This window comes from Oryctolagus cuniculus, chromosome 18 (assembly GCF_964237555.1).
Source record: "Oryctolagus cuniculus chromosome 18, mOryCun1.1, whole genome shotgun sequence".
NCBI lineage: Eukaryota > Metazoa > Chordata > Mammalia > Lagomorpha > Leporidae > Oryctolagus > Oryctolagus cuniculus.
This window is the reverse complement of record NC_091449.1, coordinates 68,013,595-68,027,743: the sequence shown is the minus strand read 5'-3', so window position 1 is coordinate 68,027,743 and position 14,149 is coordinate 68,013,595. Positions and strand designations below refer to the sequence as shown.

Here is a 14,149-nt window from a genome sequence, read left to right as displayed (position 1 = left end):
GCGGGGAGAGGACGCGGCTGGCGTCCTAGAGCAAGCCCAGGAAGCAGATTCTGAGCCAGACATTGCTGTGTGGGTTCTGTCAGTGGGGCATCCAATTCGAGGCTGAAGATGGAGAGAGTGAAAAAAATGGCAGGCGTGTTTTACTCCCTTATTTACCAAGAGCTACCCATGCCTGCAGGGGCACCGGCGTGGGTCATGCAACACGTGTCCGCGTAGCACAGACGGCCATGAAAAGAGAGGTGGAGGAAGCATGGTGGGGGGCACTGCAGATGACGGGGCGGGTTCCGCTAGCGGGGACAAGACTGGTGCTCATTATGGTGATGGTGGTGGTGGTGGTGGTGGTGATGGTGATGGGGGTGGTGATGGGGGTGGTGATGGTGATAGTGATGGTGGTGGTGATGGGGGTGGTGATAGTGGTGATGATGAGGGTGGTGGTGGTGATGGTGATGGTGGTGATGGTGGTGATGGTGGTGGTGATGAGGGTGGTGGTGGTGGTGGTGGTGGTGGTGATGGTGATGGTGGTGGTGATGGTGATGATGGTGATGGTGGTGGTGATGATGGCAGTGGTGATGGTGGTGGTGATGGTGATGGTGGTGGTGCTGATGGTGGTGATGGCAGTGGTGGTGGTGATGGTGGTGATGGTGGTGATGGTGGTGGTGGTGGTGGTGGTGGTGATGGTGGTGATGGTGGTGGTGATGGTGGTGGTGGTGGTGGTGATGGTGGTGGTGATGGTGGTGGTGGTGATGGTGGTGATGGTGGTGGTGGTGATGGTGATGGTGGTGATGGTAATGGTGATGGTGATGGTGGTGGTGAATGCCATGGTTTGGCTGTGATCTTTGTCCTTGAACCTCATGCAGGAGGTGAATCACCACAGTGTTGTCTTACTGATATTAAGAGGGTGAAAGCTTAGTGTGACTACAGCACTAGAGGGGCTTAGATTGGGGAACTCGAGTGGGTCCCCCGTGACTGAATCCTAGTGGCTAATGAGGACAGGCAGAGAGAGCTCCCGGAGATGTGGGCAGCTGTCACGCTGTGACACCGTCTCCTGGGTGTGCACCCCACTGTTTGCACTTCCAACCTCCAAACAAGCCCCCTTCAGGAAGTTTTCCTGCCTCAGGCATTTGATCATAGAGGAAGAGCCCGACTAACACAGGGGCGCATCAGAAAATTCTTGGAATTGGAATTGAAAGAGAAGTTTGTTCGGCACCAAAAACACCAAAGCCACTTGAAATCCACACAAAGGCTTTTGGGGAGCGCTGTGTCCACGGCCTTTCCACAGTGCTCTCGTCCCACTCTGTCATCCATGGCCTGGTGGAGGCGCTCGCCCGGGGAGGGAGAAGCAGGGCAGAGCACTGGGGGTTAGGGACGAGGGTGTGGGTCGGAGCACGCACAGTGGGGACGAGGGCGTGGGTCGGAGCACGCACAGTGGGGACGAGGGCGTGGGTCCGAGGGCGCACAGTGGGGACGAGGGCATGGGTCCGAGGACACACAGTGGGGACGAGGGCGTGGGTCGGAGCACGCACAGTGGGGACGAGGGCGTGGGTCGGAGGGCGCACAGTGGGGACGAGGGCGTGGGTCGGAGCACGCACAGTGGGGACGAGGGCGTGGGTCCGAGGACGCACAGTGGGGACGAGGGCGTGGGTCGGAGCACGCACAGTGGGGACGAGGGCGTGGGTCGGAGGGCGCACAGTGGGGACGAGGGCGTGGGTTGGAGCGCGCACAGTGGGGACGAGGGCGTGGGTCGGAGCACGCACAGTGGGGACGAGGGCGTGGGTCGGAGCACGCACAGTGGGCGTGCCCCAGTGGCCATCCAACTCAGCACTAAAAGAGAAGGGCGTGCACCGGGCTGTGGCTGTTTGTGACACCAGCTGATCTCAGTGTCACCAACATGGCACTTGGGGACACAGCCACGGGCCCAGGGAGGGTGGCTTGCTCCTCCCTGCGCCGCTGGTGCTGAGTCGAACACAGGAAGACGTCCAGGGTCCAGGCCGGCGCTGCCCTCACTTCTGTTCACAGCCTCCACCCCGTGTGTCTCCGCTGGGAGTGGACCTCGGCAGAGGCAGCGGTCATTTTCCCGTGCCTGGCTCCTGCCCACCGTGTGCGCCGTTTGTCCATCCCTGGGGGAAGGTTGCCAAGCATGGCGGGCTGCGGGGGGCACTTGCGTGGGCCTCAGAGAGATGATGAAAGTCGCGAGGCTGGGCAACGACTCACTGGGGTAGGCAGTCGGCGACTCCAGCTTGGTGGGTGCATCCCAAGGTCAGAGCCAGCAGGGACGGCTCCGGGGCTGGGGGGAGGAATCCAGAACGAGACCAGCCTCACTCGTGTGCCCCCCACGCAGGGGAGCCCGCCCCTGTCCCACCGAGGACCTGGCGTCGCAGGGCCCTCCTGACTCCACTCAGCCCTTCAGTTCCTCTGCGCCCCCGGCTCAGGCTGGCTTGTGTCTCCCATGTTCCCCTGCTCTGCCATCTCTCAGATACCAGCTTGGTAGCCTCCTCTTCCAGGAAGCCCACCTGGCCCCCACTCCGCAAGTAAGGCCAGGGAGGGTGCTCCCACTCTGTGCTCCCAGAGCCCCCCGGACTGCCCACATGATGGCCAGTGGCATGCCACTCGGCCTGGGCGTGTCTCGGCACCAGCATCTGCTGTAGGCAGGGGCCAGGTCTGGCACATTCACACGGTGCCACATGCCAGGGGACCAGGCACGCTCAAGACATGCGTTTGGGGGCAGGGGTGTGGCCCAGCTGGAAGGACTCTGGTTAGGATACGCGTGTCTCATGGCAGAGCCATCTCCCGACTGGTGCAGACCCCGGGGGCAGTGGTCATGGGTGCAGGTGTTGGGGTCCCTGCCACCCACGTGAGAGACCTGGATGGAGTTCCCGGCTCCCGCTCATGTGGGCATTTGAGGAGTGAACCAGCGGATGGAAGCTCTCTGCCTCCCCAACATGTAAATACATTTAAAATGAATCAGTGAGTCCGGGAGGGTGAGGGGGTGCTTCGGGGGTGAAGTCTGTCTCCCAGCCACAGAGCGGCTGAGAGTGGATGATGAGCCCTGGAAGCCGCTGCCGCCTGCCTGGCCTCCCTGCCTGCTGCCTGCTGCCTGGGCCGGAGGGCCCCTCCCCACCCAGGGCCTGCCATGGACATCGGGCAGCCCGGGATCGTCCACTCCACAGGGCATTGCGGCTTCTCTGCCAGCGCAGCCCACCTGCTGGATGCAGCTCACCAGGTGTGGACAACCTGCTCCCCACCGAGCCAGCATCCCCGGAGCCAGAGCCCCCACCCCCGCACTCGCTCCCTTGCCAACGAACAGGCTCCCCAACGCCCAGATCACCGTCAGCTGGGTTTTTCAGCATTTGAAAGCATCAGCCTTTTGAGTCTTCGTCCACACACCACACAGTTCACAATTTAGTCTCCAGTGCAGGGGCAGGCGCCTGGGCCAGTGGGTGACACCACATGGGATGCCTGCACCCCGTGTTGGAAGGCCCAGGTTCAAATCCTGGCTGTGCTCCCAACCCTAGCATCCATAACGTACTTGGCACAAGTGGTCACAGCAGCCAGGGCAGGGCCGAACCACAGCCGGGAGCTGGAGACTCCGGCTGAGCCTCCCACACGGGTGCAGGGCCCAAGCACTCAGGCCATCCCCGACTGCCTTCCCAGGCCACAGCAGGGAGCGGGAAGAAAGCAGAGCAGCTGGGACTTGAACCAGCGCTGCAGTGTGGGGTGCGGGCAACACAAGTGGCCGTGGCCCGCCGTACCAGTGCCGGCCCCCGGGACCCCTGTTTTCCATGCTCCTCAGTACAGACCCCAGAGCGGGACGGCCGGGTCGACCCCGAGTCCGTGTCTCCCTGGCACCTGCTGGGCCTGGCTGTGGTGACGCCGTCCGGGTGGCTGTGACGGGCAGTGGTGTCCTTGTCTCCCCTTTGGCCCCACGTGCCTTTGTCCCTTTAAAACGTGTGCTCTGATCACGAGGTCCTTTGTCCCTCGCAGGACTTCCAAGCACTTCCTTCTGTCCCCCGAGTGCTCTTTTATGTGAAAGTCAGAGTTACACAGAGAAAGAGAGGCAGAGAGAGAAAAAGAGAGAAAGAGAGAAAGAGAGAGAGAGGGAGAGAGAGAGGTCTTCCATCCGCTGGTTCACTCTCTTGATGGCTGCAATGGCTGGAGCTGTGCCGATCCGAAGCCAGGAGCCAGGAGCTTCTTCCGGGTCTCCCATGCGGGTGCAGGGGCCCAAGGACCTGGGCCATCCTCTACTGCTTTCCCAGCCACAGCAGAGAGCTGGGCTGGAGGTAGAGCAGCTGGGACTAGAACCAGCGCCCATGTGGGATGCCAGCACTGCAGGTGGCGGCTTTACCTGCTTTGCTACAGTGCCGGCCCCCTTTTGCTCCTCTTTCTTTGTCATTGCCAAGGGACCTCCACACCCCACACCCCCGTCCCGTGTGCTGCAGCCCCTGGAAGGCCAGGGGATCCAGGGCGCAGTGACTGTGCCACTTCCTGGGCAGCACCGTGGTCTCCAGCAGGAGCCCGGGGCCCGAGCGTGGGGCGTGTCTGCAGTCTTGCCCTGCCCCCTCCACATGCTCGTGGATATCTAACCAGGTGCTCGTGCCCACCCTGCCGCCCGAGGGACTGGATGGGTGAGGGCTTCCTGGAGGTGGAAGACAGAGGGAGCTCAGGTCAGATTCCACCCTTTGGGACCAAGGACCCTGGAGCTTCCTTGAGGCTGGGTGCCTCCCCCTTCCTGGAGAGCACACGTTGGCCCGGGCTGCCAGGAGCTGTCCGCCCTGGGCTCCTGCCTTCCTCCTCCCGCCTCCCCCAGCCTCCCCCTCCACCCCCAGACATGAGCCCTTCTCCCTGAGCACTCAGCAGCCCACTCAGGAAACAAGAGGCCATGGACAGGATGGAACTGTCCCACCCTGGAGCTGGGCGGGTCCGGCTGACGACACTTGCAGCCAGGGTGGGCTGGCAAGGAACAGGTCAGTGAGGGACCCCTCCCTGGCCAACCAAGAACAAGAGAACTGCAGATAAGGGCCGGCGCCATGGCTCAATAGGCTAATCCTCTGCCTGCAGCGCCGGCACACCGGGTTCTAGTCCCGGTTGGGGTGCCAGATTCTGTCCCGGTTGCCCCTCTTCCAGGCCAGCTCTCTGCTGTGGCCCAGGAGTGCAGTGGAGGATGGCCCAGGTGCTTGGGCCCTGCACCCCATGGGAGACCAGGAGAAGCACCTGGCTCCTGCCATCGGATCAGCAGGGTGCGCCGGCCATTGGAGGGTGAACCAACAGCAAAAGGAAGACCTTTCTCTCTCTCACTGGCCACTCTGCCTGTCAAAAAAACAAAAACAAACAAACAAACAAAAAAAAAACTGCAGGTCAGCAGGGGGCTTGGCGATGTGTGTCCAGTTCTGCCTCGGCAGGTGCTAGCTGAGTGGCCCGGGGCAAGTCGCTGAGTCAGCGCCTGTCGATGAAGAAGGTAACAGCGTGGCGCCCGGTGCACGGGGCCCTCCCTGCCAGTGGCTGTCGGTGCCAGCGCGTGTGACAGTCCCACCCGCTGGGGACACTGCGCAGGACCCGGGTCGAGTGTTACCCCATCGGACCACTGGGGAGGCGGCCCCGGCCACGGGGAAGGAACCCGAGAGGACGAGAGGCAGTGCTGCGGGCCCGGGAGCCCCGCCTGTCCCTGGAGCACGGAGCCGCGTGCGCAACAGCCCCGGAAGCCCTTGAACTACGGCGTTCGGCTCTGCAGAGCAGCCTTGGGAAGCGCGTTTGCCCCTCACAGCTGCTGCGGGAATTTACAAAGCACAGAAACCACCGAGAAGCGCGGCTCCCCCGTCTGTCCATCTCCTGCTTCGTGCCGGCTGTTTGTCCCCCAGCGGTTGGCGCAGCTCTGCTGGACAAGCTGGGGACGGCGCGGAGAAGGCTCCATCTCCGCCCGCAGCCCGACCCAGGCCTCTCCTCCGTCAGATCCTCCTCTGCAGTCGCTGAGCCCTCGCCGGCTGCAGCCGGGCCGACGTGCGCAGGCTGGGACTGCTCGCCGAGTGCTTCCCGGGGGGCTCACGCTTCTCAGTGCTCGCCGTGTCCTAGCGCCGGCTGTGAAGGCAGCATGCGGCCATGACCGCGTCCACACGGCCGCTCAGACACCCTCAGAGCGGGCAGAACAGGGACAGGGACAGGGACAGCCTTGCGCAGCCCGGGCCCCTCCTCTCTGGAGCCCTGGGACACAGACAGGTGGCAGGAGGCCAGCGGGCTCTGGGCGCTGCAGGTAGCCACTGCTGGGTCATCTTGCGCCTCAAGCCACCCACTTCCCAGGGCTGGCAGTGTGGACGGATGTGTGTGCCCTCCGACACGAAGTCTCTGCGGCTGCAGGGACGGTGACCTGGGGTGGGGGCATCCTCTTCTGCCCCCCAGCCCCCAGCCTCTTGCTCCCAGGACTGCCCCAGGCTGGCGTGGTGAGGCCAGCTGGGGCCAGTGCAGACAGGGGCTTCACCGGGCCTGGAGACCAGTGGAAGCCAGCAGCGCCGGCCCCAGCCAGAGGGCGCCGCACAGCTGCTGTGCCCTGGGACTTCCTGCAGGGACAGGGGGGAGAGGGCATGGACAGAGGGGTTCTTCAAGCGCGCACGAGGGTCCCCCGGGCAGGCATCACGGCTGTGTGGACGGCCACACGTGCCGGCTGCGCCCTCGTGCTGTACGTGACCCTGTGAGGACCAGGCTGGCATGGGCAAGCAGCCTGGAGACCAGCTCCTAGTTCTGCCACATCCTGGCCGGGCGGCCTTGGGGTCCTTACCTTGCCAGAGCCGCGGTTCCGCCTCCCTCAGGGTAGCCCCGCCCCCGCCGCTGAGATGATGAAGTAGCAGCAGCCGCTGGGCTGGTGCAGGACACCCACGGTCAGCACCCAGGCACCGGCCAGACCCGACTGCCGCCTTTGGATAAATTCCCAAAGGCCAGCAGCAAGGTCGGAGGGCACGGGCGTCTAGCAAACCTGCTGCAACCCAGCGCACCCTGCCACACACGCACAGCCCACCCCTGGGCTCTGCTGGCCGGCCCACCTGGGCCCTGCACCACGCGTGTCCAAGGCAGGCTTGGCCCTGCGGGTCCGAGGAGCTGGGTCCCAGGTGTGCACGCCCTGTTCCCCTCACTTCTGCAGGAAACCTGCTGGCGGTGACGGCCCAGGGCACTGTGCTAATGGCCAGGCAGACACGTGGTGGGCAGGGCCGGAGCTGAGCCCGTGCTTGGGAAGCTGCCCGGCTGGGCTCGGCTCCTGCCCGCTGCCCGGCGCCTGAATCTCTGCCGCCAGCCGCCAGCCCCGCCGGGACGCTCGCGCGGCCGATTCCTGCACACCTCAGCCCCCAGAGAGGAGCAGAGGCGGGAGACCCCTGCACAGAGGTCCAGGCCCTGGCCCTGGCCTTGCCCGCGCCGCCGGACCAGCCGGCCCTGCGGGGACCGCAGAGCGAGGGAGACCCCACCTGGCCGGGAGCGAGCATGCAGCGCCGCCACCGGTCGCTTTGCCTCGCGAAGGCGCAGACTGCACATGCGCCGGACCCAGGGCCTCCCAGGGCTGGTGATCCCTGGGGCCGGGGGCCGGCTGGTGGGGGGTGTGAGCAACAGTCTCCAGGTGAAAGTGGGGGAGGGTTCGAGACACTCCTGTGGCTCTGCTTTTCCTGTGAGCCGTTTCCACTGCCGAGGCAGCGTCACGGGCCCAGCGGTGACACTCACGGCACACCTGGGCTGGTGCTAACCTCCCCTGGTCCCCAGGACACAGGACGCCCACGTCTGCACAAGCTGCCCGTGGCCCTTCCACGTTCCGTGGGCTTCCTGAGGCTCCAGGCCCTCTGTCCCCTGACAGTGCTGGGCATCTTAGAGGACATCCTCTCCCCCAATTTCAGAGCAGCTGTGCCGGGGTGCAGGGTGGCTAATGCGGGGGGCCCCCACCCCATGGCCGCGTCTCTCCAGCTAGTGGGAGCCGTCACTATCTCCCCTCCTCCCAGCAGCATTGCCAGGGCCAGTCCTGGGGTGGGGAAGGAGGCCAGGCGGAGCGTGCCAGGCATACGAGGGTGGTGACCCCAGGAGGCGCAGGTGCCAGCAGCCGGGGAGCTGAGCCTGCTGCCCCGACCCTGAGGCCTCGGCGGTGACACACACAGGAAGCAGCATGGATCCCAGCCAGAGCTGGTGAGTGACACTGCCACTCACCCAGAGGTCAGTGTCAGAGGTGCTGCTGTCAGGAGCAGGACAGGCCTCCCAAGCTGGGCCACGGCGCCTTGAGGGGGCTCGGGGCAGGGGAGCAGGTGGATGGGGCTTCCTGCACGGGTATGTGCCCAGGCGAGGGTGTGGCTGGGACCCCCTGCCGAGGGAGCTGCAGGCCTTTCTCATCAGCGTCCCCAGGCTAGGAGCAGCCCGACTCAGACCCGTTACACACTGCCCGGCCCACTGCCCGGCGTCAGGTGGCCACCTGAGGCGAGACTGAGCGACACGCAGGATGCGCCTGCGCCATCTGGTGTCCGTTCTCGGCACTGCAACGAGACACCTGAGGAAGCCTAACTTCATGGAAGATGGCTCAGCTCCAGTTAGGAAGGCTGAAGTCCAAGACCGGGCAGCGGGGGCGGGGGCGGGGGAGGCCACGGCGGACGGCCCCGAGGAGAGTGCGCAGGCCCAGCTGGCGGGAACCACCCTCGGAGGACCCGCCCCGTGCACCGCAGCCCTGTCACTCAGGACTCAGCTGGGAGTGTGGCGATGCCTGTGAGGCCGGCAGGCTCCCGAGGGCCCTGCAGCCCTCACGCGGTTGGAAGCCGCAGTGGGGGGTTCGACACCCACTCCACCCCGTCCCAGTCCCAGGCATTCACCTCTTCCACGCTGCCTTCCGGTGTTTAAGGAGAGCCATGCCAGAGCCGAAGTTCTGCCTGCGTGCTCCCCTCCCCCGCCCCAGGGGCAAGGGCTTCCGTCCCTGGGCGTCTCCCTCTGCCGCACACGCCACACCCACAGCCTCCGCATGGAAACCTCCCACGGCTCAGGCCACCCGGGGTCTGGCTTGGCAGTGTGGATCCATGCAGCTCCCGCGGTGCTCCGTGTCCTTGTGCTGTGTAACTGACTTCCGCTTACGGCCGCTGTTTGCATTTAATGCTTAGTTGCTTCTTTCATCTATTTGAAAGGCCCTGCGACATGGTGAGGGGGAGGCGGAGGCAGGGACACACAGAGAAAGAGCCATCTTCCACCAGCTGGTTCTGTGGGGAGCAACTGGGAGCAACTCGGACTAGACTAAGTTACTGGAATTAAGACTTATTCTGTGCATCTGCTCTCCCACAATATGGCGCTGGGAGAGAAGTAAACAGCTTCCGCACAGCTGCCTCCAGTTCAACCAATAAACTGTAGGACCTGCTCCTGATTGGAGGAGAGCAGCGTACTCGGCGTGTGGGTAGCAGAGTTGGGATTGGTGGAAGAGGACTATAAAGGAGGAGAGAGACAACATGCACCAGGAACATCTATCTGAAGGAACACCTGTGCAGCCCCCGAGAGAGCCGGCCGGCGGTGTGCCGCTCCCCCGCGGAAGTGGGGAAAGTGGCAGGGGGAACCGCCCTTCCACGGAGGTGGAAGGGACGGCAGCCAACCCGGGAAGAACCAGCAGCGAACCCGGGGAGGGCCGAGCAGACAAAAGAACAGCGCAGGGTCCTGTGTCGTTCCTCCACGAAGAGGGGGAGCGACATAATGGTGCCGTGACTCGGATAGGAAGCCTAGGCAGGGTTTAGTGTCGCTCCTCCACGAAGAGGGGGAGCGACATGTACACTCCCAAATGACCCCAACCCCACCCTGCAACGGCCAGGGCTGGGCCAGGCGGAAGCCACGGGCCAGGAGCTCCATCTGGGTTTCCCACGTGGGTGGCAGCGGCGTTGGCACTTGAGCCGCCGCCTGATGCGTTAGCGGGGAGCTGGACGAAGAGCAGCCCGGACTCGAACTCGAACTCCGACAGGGGACGCGAGCAGGGAGGGTTGTGGCTTACACGGCTGTGCCACAACGCCAGCACCTACTGGGTGACCACTCGGCCAGGAATTCAAGGTCATGACTGGCGCAAGGCTGTGCAGGCCCCTGACCGGCCACTCCGTCCAGGTCAGCAGCAGAGCCCTGCACACAGCTCCCCAGCTGAGCTGCAGAGCCCCCAGCTGAGGCTACCGGTTGTGCCGGTTGTCAAGCCACAGCCACAGGTTCCAGGAGACTGCCCGTCCCGAGGCAGATCCTAAACCCGGACTCCGGCGCTCAGCTCCAGCCGACAGGAGTGGTGCAGCACCACCTCTGAATCGGGTCATCAAAGCCCGTGGCTTCCGCCCTTCGCGCCCCCGTCTCCCCGCTCCCCTCCCACCTCTGGGACAGGTCCACGCGGTGAGCCGCCCTGCGGAAAGTCCCATGTAGCAGGCACGGAGGCCTCCTGCCAGCCGCCAGTCAGGATCAGAGGTTGCCAGCAACCCCAGCGTGAGCTTGGAGGCCCAGCCACGCTCGGCAGCAGCCGCAGGAGAGACTGAGCCAGGCCCCCTCCCTCGGGCAGCCCCCAGGCTCCTAATCTCAGAAGCCGAGAGACAAACTCTGCCCCCAAGGTTTCTTATGCAGCCATAGCGTGCACACAGGCCCCTTCGGCAGCCCTAGGCGCCCACGGGAGATGCGCACCCGGCTCTCTGAGCACAACCTGTGGACACAGAGTCCAGCAGCCCTCACCTCGGGCCTCAAAGGCCAGTGAGTCAGAGGGACGCAGGTTTCCACTCCCCTCAGCTGTCGGGGGCGGGGGGCTGCAGTTACAGTCTCCTCCAGGGTGGCTGGGAGAGTCCAGGAGGCGGGACAAGCCACGCTCGGACACGCAGGCCACAGGGTCTGCCCTCGGCACGCGGCTGCGTGGCCCTGGCTGTCTTCTTAGGCCAGCAGCCAGAGGAGGCCCGGGACCTGGGGTCACAGGCAGCTCCCCCAGAGAGCCACATGCTGCTGGGGTGACAGGGGGAGGAGCCCAGGGGCAGCAGTGGCCCCCGTGCACCCCCCCCCCCCGCACTCCGGCCGTGCTGGCCGTCCCCAGGGTCTGGGCGGAGCCAGCGACACCGCTCCCTCTGCCTGGTGTCTCCCCCAGCCCTGCGCACTCCCGGTTTTATTCAGGTAAAATTCAGGTAACAGAGTGTGTCATCCAACCATGGGCAAGTGAGTGGTCCCGAGCTGTGCACCACCGCCTCTCATCTCCCGTCACCCAGGCGGAAACCTCGCTCCCAGAGAGCCACAAGCAGGCGGCTTCTCGTCTCCGCCTCTGCCCGTGCCGACGCCTCGTGTGCCTGGAGCCCCCGGCAGGTGGCCCTGGTACGGGCGTGGGTAGCGTCACTGCAGAGACTGGGGGCTGGCGCCTGCTGGGCAGCTCTACTGACACCAGGCATCTAGCCGGCAAATCCAGAGACACAAAGTAGCTGAACGTCCCCAGGGGCTCCGAGCAGGGGGCAGGGGACAGGTTTCCCTCCGGTGATGAGAGAGTCTGGAGGTAGGGGCCAGCACTATGACACAGTGGGTTCAGCGGCCCCTGCGATGCTGGCCTCCAATGTGGGCGCCAGGTGGAGTCCCCGACGCTCAGCTTCTGATCCAGCTCCCTGCTAATGCGCCCGGGAAAGCAGCGCAGGATGGCCCAGCAGGGTCAGGGTCAGGGTCAGGGTCACCCGCCACCCACGTGGGAGACCCAGATGGAGCTCCTGGCTCCGGGCTTCGGCCTGGCCCAGCCCTGGCTGTTGCAGCAGATGGGGAGTGAACCCGCGGATGGAAGATTCTCTCTCTCGCTCTCGTTCTCTCTCTCGCTCTCTGTAGTCCTGCCTTTAAATAAAGGAATCTTTAAAAGGAGAAAACACAGAACAGCAACGTTAGGTTCTGGAATTAAACAGTGGTGGTGGCTGCACGCACTCTGGGAGTCAGCGGCTGTCACTGGGCTGCAGGCTACAGTGAAAGGTGACCACAAGAGTCCCCGAGCGTCCCCATCAGTGTCGTGTGAGCCCAGCACGAGAAGGGAGTGGCTGCTGTGGACCCGGGCCTGCCCGTCCCAGCTCAGACTCCCAGAATGCACCTGTGCGCGCTCCGGCACCGGCTCCGTTCTCAGAACCGTCACCGCCATCATCCGTGGTACCAGCAAGGGGGTGGGGGTTGAGGGAAGCTGGCCTCCATCCAGGCCGAGGGGCGTGCGTGATGCCGTCACGGGCCACCCCTGCAGGCCTGCGGACGCCTTCTCCCTGGGGCCCTGGGAACGCGGGGCTGCGGTTCCTCCGGCCACAGCTCACTGGAGCGTCCGGGGCGGGGAGGAGTCAGCTGTAGACACCAGGGTGCGTGGGGTGCAGCATGTGGCCTGCGCGGACTCCCCCTCGCCTCCCCAGTCGCTGTAGCCAACTCCTTAAAACACATCTCTCTGCACACATATGCACGTGTCAGGGTACTGCAAAAGGTTTGTGGAAAATAGGATTAAAAGGTAAGTCTGTTTTGGTACAAAAACCTCAAAATCCATGCGTGGATCTTTGATTATATGCACTCTCCACCATGTTTTGAAGACTCCCTCCTGTACACACACGAGCACACACACACACACACATGTACACGCATGCACGCCCTGCGGAGCCGGGGCTCTGTGTGTGAGAAGCACCGGGATGCTTGCTACAGCGCTGGTCGCTGGGCCCCTGCAGGCCCACGGCTGTCTGGTGGTGGCGCAGGTGCTGTCTGAACGCATCTCCAGGCCCCCCCAGGGCTGGGTGAGAGGGGCTGCAGAGGGCTGAGCTGTCTACGCGGGCGGCAGCAGCGGCCGAGTGAGTCAGGCCGGGGCTGGGTTTTCAGGCGAACACAAATCGCCCGGTAATGAGCTACCTCATTACCTTACAGACTGACACCCCCCTCGGCCACCATCTGCCATCTCACCTGTCACTGGGCATGTCCCCAGCCTCCCACCAGCAGGAAGGGGGGCCCTGCTGTCCCGAACCCTCCTCCCTCCGGCTGCACCTGCTCCCTGAGGCCCCGGGGCTTGGCAACCAGCATGAGCCGGGGGCGGTGGGGTGGAGGAGCAGCCAGGGCTCCCGGCTCAGGGCGGAAGGCGCCGTTTGACTGGACAGGTAACAGAACCAAAACCAAAGGCGCCAGACCCGGCTCCACACGCTTCCTCCCTGCCCACCAGAGCTCTGGTTCTGTCCCCAGCACCACGGCGCAGCCAGAGAGCGGCACTGCCCCGGCCAGGCAGAGCTGTGCAGTCAGCACCATGAGGCCGCCGGTGGGCAGAGCCCCGCCCCACGCAGCTGGCATCTCCACAGCACACCTCTCCCCCGGCAGCCTGGAGCGCTTCGCGACCTTGGCAGAGGGCAGGGATGAGGTCACTGCTGCCCCCGCCAGGCTGTGTCCCCGGGGAGGCCCCAGTCTGGCTCTCGACCTGCAGCTCACGCAGTGAGAAGTCTCCTCGGCCCTGTCCCCGCTCACGGGCTCCACAGAAGCAGGCGCCGTGCCCACTTCCCGGGGATCTGCAGAAATACGGGGTGCAGAGACGACCAGCCCGCATCCTGGCTTCCCCTCCCCTGCAGCACAGGCTCTGTCCTCTCACCTGGGCACGCCGGCAGTCCTGCTCCCAGAGGGGGCCGTCCACTGTGGCTGTGGCCTCAGGACCCACTGCTTTCCAGTGGTTTCTACGCTGCCACACCACCACACGGTGACTGGCAGACGGTGATGCACAGGCAGAGGTGGCCTCGGGAAACCCAGGCTCGGCCAGAGGCCAGAGGGAGTGTTTTCCAGTTTCTTCGTCCAATCACTCAGTGGCCTGGCCATGGCCCTGAGCTTGGCCCTGTCCAGACTTTCACCCCTGGACTGGTCCCCCACTTTGCACCCAGCCCCGCCCCTGACAGGTCTGGTTCTACTCTTCTTGGTGTCACCACTGGCCTTGTGTGGCTCTCCCCACACCCCCATCGCGGCCCCGCCCCCTGGAAGCCTGGCTCCTCCCCCAGGAGGACTGGCCCCGCCCCCCGAGGTCTGGGCCCCAGCTCTGCCCCCGCTCTTCTGCTTACCTGGGCCCAGTCCGTCCTGTGGCTGTCATCCCTGGGTCCAGCCCTCCCTGTCTAGTTCCTGGGTGCTTTGATCGGCATCCTGTCAGTCTCCCAGCGCTCATTCCCACTTCCTTCCGTCTCCCAAATATGCCACTCACCCCTGCTTC

At 64.6% G+C, this 14,149-nt stretch overlaps 1 long non-coding RNA gene across 1 annotated transcript; it reads right to left on the bottom strand.

The window, feature by feature from the left end:
- Positions 1 to 11,075: 11,075 nt before the first annotated feature.
- LOC138846378 (uncharacterized) lies at positions 11,076 to 12,403 on the bottom strand. Its single transcript, XR_011383866.1, has 2 exons — positions 12,041 to 12,403; positions 11,076 to 11,809 (listed from the first exon to the last, which is right to left on the bottom strand). It is a non-coding gene; the product is annotated as an uncharacterized lncRNA (long non-coding RNA).
- Positions 12,404 to 14,149: the final 1,746 nt, after the last annotated feature.